The 5,000-nt window shown below is 36.2% G+C and overlaps 1 protein-coding gene and 1 long non-coding RNA gene across 4 annotated transcripts in view; one reads left to right on the top strand and one right to left on the bottom strand.

Moving 5' to 3' along the window:
* The window catches only part of BCL11A (BCL11 transcription factor A), a 101,603-nt gene that overhangs the window by 12,434 nt on the left and 84,169 nt on the right, over positions 1-5,000 (top strand). The window lies entirely within an intron of this gene.
* Positions 1-5,000, bottom strand: part of LOC135982541 (uncharacterized) — a 28,111-nt gene that overhangs the window by 2,870 nt on the left and 20,241 nt on the right. The window contains exon 2 of the long non-coding RNA XR_010599943.1: positions 2,540-2,587. This is a non-coding gene — a long non-coding RNA (uncharacterized LOC135982541). The remainder of the gene's footprint in view (positions 1-2,539; positions 2,588-5,000) is intronic.

Genomic DNA, 5,000 nt, shown 5'->3' with positions numbered 1-5,000 from the left:
ATAAAAATCATTAACTGATCAACTGAATAGTTAGCATTGCATCTAAACAATGAGACAGACGAAGCTTAAATTCACGAAAATGGCTAAAATTCTCACTGTAATTGTTCAATACAAAGCTTCATAGCAGATAGTAATGGGCCGGACAAAATAGTTACAAGATGGAAAATTTGTGAAGGCACTATCCAAAGACTCATGATCATGAGATTCTCAGTCCTGCGTACAAGCTGTATTTGTAAATAAGACAGAGAAAGGTTGTGAACTGGCAGCTTGGATGTTTTGTCAAAGTACAATGTCAGAGAAAGTCTCTTTAAGACAAATTGTAAATAGAACTGTCACAATGATTGCATGATTGAGCTACAGAAGTGTCTTTCAATTGTTGGCATTGTCAGAGGACTTTTGAAAGCTTAATTAAACACAGTGGCCTGTATGGCTGAGAAATTTACTTCTAGGAGGGAAAAAAATGTTAAAAACGTAGGCAATCCAAAAGTTGTTCAAATGTTACTCTTTCAGTGACACATAAAAGATTCAACTGTTTGTGCATTTTCCTTGTTGCCTTTTTATAAATAACAGTTTTGGAGAAGCATCCATGTGATATCAAGATCATCCCTTGTATGAGGTGGAGATTGAGTTAGTTTTTCTATTCCCTGCTGTTACAGATAGTTAATGTAAAAATAGCCTTTTATTGGAAGCACAAATATTTGTTCATTTCAAGAAACAGAAGCAGAGTGTAGAAAGTTTCCTTCTGATTCAGAATGATTATTCCAGGGAGGCATCAAAAGTATTATAATTCCTTAAATTGCCCCATTTCTTGTCTCCTGCAAATCGTATCTTTTAGTTTAGAGGACTAGAAATTTTGCATTCTTTCTTCTATTATATGTGACATTTAATTGTGAAGCTCACCATGGACTGAAATATAGCTGGATACAAAATATTTGTGGTTGAAGAGCCAGTCTAGCAAGCATTAAATTTAGCATGGATAGGAAAAAGGTGCAGATTAACATTAAATGCTACAAGCTTTGAAAATAACATATTTAATAAATGTACGCCCTATGTAGCCAGACTGAACAATAAAGACTGAAATATGGGAGCTGGGTGGTGAGGGGGAGAAAGTGGTAAGTAAGAGACCTTAACATTAGATTACAGGCGAGAAGTAGATTCTTTCCTAAAGATTTCCATAATTTTGTAATGTAAATTTAACAGAGAAGGAAATCTTTTAGCATTACACACTTTTGTACATGCAACCCTGAGAACCTGAATTCCCTTTTTATTCAATTCAAGTAATAAAGACAATTAAGGAGACTTGAGAGACTGTCAGGCAGTGGGAATTCAATCTCCATTTGTTTGTCTGCTTGCACCGTTTATTATATAAAGAAAATTTTTGACAAAATTCACCCCAATCTCCAGTCTGCTTTTATATCCAGTAGTACCAGCTTTGTGCAATAAAAGGCATTTAACATCAAGCTGGACATTGCTTGGCACATTGCCACTTTTTTTAGCATGGGATCTAATCACTAAGGATCTTTAGTACCTTTCTGCTTGTTCAGATTTCATTTGGGTCATGGCTATGCCAGCAGTGTTGTTATTACAAGGGATTTTTATTTTTTAACTTGGTGCACATTTTCAATACAGTCCTCCATCTAGGAGGTTTTTATTGTGTGTGTCAATTTGAGGGGTATTGCTGAAGTTCATAAAATATGTCCAGATCATATCATTTAATAGATTAAGACCTGTATTGTTATTTGTAACATGGCCATAAAATTCAATGCTTTCCCCCCAGGGGAAATAAGCATATTTAATCTGAGTATACACACACATTGGACCTGATTGGGAGCAGGATTGGGCCCACTGTGGTCCATTTCAGTAAATTTATCATTGTGATTTACTACATAGTTTTAAAAACAATAGGCTAATCAATTTATCCACAAACCATATTGTTGCTGCCAAAATTGTTTTCCATCACAAAATGAATTTCTACTAAATGTAACTTGGCCTTTAAGGTCCGATTCTGCAAGTACTTGGTGTTAATTTTATGCACGGTGAGTCCTCTGACTGAAGTCAGGGCTCACATGCATAAAGCTACACATGGGCATAAATGCATGGAGGAGCAGGGCCTAAGACTGCAGCTTTTAACATATACAGAGACCAAAGGCAAATCTGAAAATAAAAGTACCTTCATTATTAAAGCCAGTCTGCTTTATGCCAAACCCATTTTGAAGCCTTATAAACATCATCCTGTATTTTTAATCAGTGTTAGTATGCAATGTATTCTGTATTGGGTTCACTGGAGTTTGTTTCCCAACCTTTATTGGCCAGCGGCACTCACTGTGCATTTTAAAAATATTTCAGAGAGGCTTTTGCTGTTCTTAGAGGGTTAGTAACTTGGTGCCGGTGCCTCAGCTCATTCGTCATTCTGAGATGGCATTGAGTTAAGTTGGCAAGGGAAAGGTTTGAGGTGTGGGGTGTGGTGAGGGCAGCCCTGATCCCAGCAGGGAATTTGTGTTCTTCATTTGCCTTTACAATAGGAGCACAGTTACTGTACCTTGGAGCAGCTCTCAGGTGTGAGCTCAGATGGGCGCATGTAAATGTCCTGTCAGAGGCAACACAGGAATATTAATGTTCCCATACTACCACACTATAATAAAGCTGTACACAGCAAGCTTAATATGCAGCTAGTCTGGGGAATTGTATAAAACTTAGATGGCCTAGTGTGAATGACAGCGGTGGAAAAATGTTCAATATGCCACCGATTCCATTCTTGTTTTCCTTTGATCTAAAGCAACATGAAAACATCCACTTCTTTCCCGCCTCATTTCATATAACTGATTTTCTCCTTCACCCCCCAATCTCCTCCAAACCCTCCACCCCCAAAATACACAAAGATTGCATATATGACATACAATGGAATTATTTGGAAATATATCAATAATTGGAGTATTTTCTTTTTCAAAGTATTAGCACTCATTTATGTTTACTACTCGAGATTGTTGATTTTGCTTTCCTTTTTTAAATTTCCCTTTCTATACTTGATTGAAACAAAGGAAATATAATCAACATATGCAGTCAGCTGCAGTCTCCTTTACCCCGTACTGTAAAAATCAAGCCGGGCTTTAAATCCGGAGTAAATGAGTTTGTATTCACACCAGTTTCATTTGCACATTCTTACAGGTTCACAATTTAAATGCCATTAAAATGTATATTTCTCAGCTTGGGGACATTAGAGGATTTTTAATAATGTGTTCATTTAACAGAATCAACAGCTGTCAGAACCAGTTGTAGTAAATCTATGAAACATACAAAGAAAAATACACGTTTCCTGAAACAAAACACTTGAAACAAATTGGCTGCCAAAAAGCTGTTGAGTTCTAGGTTTGCAGATAGTGCACAGAAGTGTTTCTTCTCTCTGCTCCCTCTGGAGACCCATGTGAGCTTGTCTGATGCAATTCTATTGGAAGTTTTACTTGAACAGGTTGCTGTAAAACAACACCTTTCCATATTGGATGGGTGCATATAAACCAGCCTGTGATCAGGTTTTTTGTGTTTTAATAAACATATAAAATACCAAGGTTAGTGTGATAGACACACACTCACAAACAGTAATAACTACATGAACATCAAGGAAATGATCAAGCTTGATCTTTCTGTGAAATAACTGTTGTGGGGAGGGAAGCAACTTCACTGCTAAACTGTGCCTTTACAAGTAGGCGTTGTCAGTGTGTTATTTAGGTCTGAATCAGCTTCAGTCGTTGAATTCACACTGGAATACTGAACATGTACATTGATGAAGGGTTACCTGGGGAGATTTGTCCAGTCAAAAACAATGAGTTTTTGTTTGCATCCTCCTTGTTCTCAACATAAATGCTGAACAATCATACCTACAATTTAATCTTAGCTTTAGCTAAACCACTTTTCTGATTAAAAACCTCTAAACACATAAAGAATGGAATTATTGTTAAATAACAGGGACCTGAAGAACATTGGCACTGTGTGTGTGTGTGTGTGTATCTATATCTATAACTATATATCTTAGTCTCCTTTCTTTTAATAAACTCAAGTTCTAACACGTTACCCATGAGGAAACAATTTCTAATTTCTAATTTCATGTTCATCATTTGCTCAGTTGATATAGTAGGCAATGAAGTACAAAATGCAAGAAACAACCCCCCCCCCAAAAAAACAACTCCCGCCCCAAACCCAACCGCCCTCTCCCCTCCCCAAAAAACACCAGCAAAAATGATAGCAATTAATTTGCCATCAAATAAAATGTTATCTGGCTATACTATCAACATCACAGCTGCTGTATCAGACACTGCCATGTTGGTTTGTTGTGTATTGGCCACTGAGTTTATTTCTTCTTGGAGAAAAAATAATGATCAGATAAGGATTGCACTAAAGCCAGTTCACATAACGTGTATGATACATTTACTGCTTCGGTGTAATCAATGACTTTAGTCCATTTATTTATCAGTAATATTATTTAAAAAATTGTTTTGTTCAAAGGAAACACATTAATGTCACATACTCATTCTCTGCAAAATAGTTGTTTGTATTAAAAAAAAAGAAAAAAAGAATGTTACCTCCTGTGGAATTCTTTAAAGGCTGTAATATTTTGTAATAAACTATATATTGTCCTATGTTAAATTTGTGTTATGTTAGAAAAAAATCAATAAGGAAAAATTAAATTCTGATAAAGATAGTCTTGGATCTTTGAAAACAACTGCTGTCCTTTTAACTAAAACATTTGAGGAGCTTCAAAGAGTATGTATTTCTTCTGATCTTAGAGCAGTGTGACTGGTAGCAGGAAAAAAAATCTTATTCTACATACAAGTGGATTGCTTAACAAGTCAGCACAGACACATACTTGTTTGTACAATAGAGATAAAAATTCCTGTATAAAAATAATTCAGTTGCTGACAGCAGGTATTGTGCTAGCGCTGCCTCTTTTGTGTTGGTCGAGGGTCAGGGATCACGACTTCTGCTTTCTGTTCAGGGTAGTCTGTCAC

The sequence above is a fragment of the Chrysemys picta genome, chromosome 3, assembly GCF_011386835.1.
Source record: "Chrysemys picta bellii isolate R12L10 chromosome 3, ASM1138683v2, whole genome shotgun sequence".
In the NCBI taxonomy this organism is placed as follows: domain Eukaryota; kingdom Metazoa; phylum Chordata; order Testudines; family Emydidae; genus Chrysemys; species Chrysemys picta.
The sequence above is the reverse complement of the archived record's forward strand: the minus strand, read 5'-3'. Positions and strand labels throughout refer to the sequence as shown.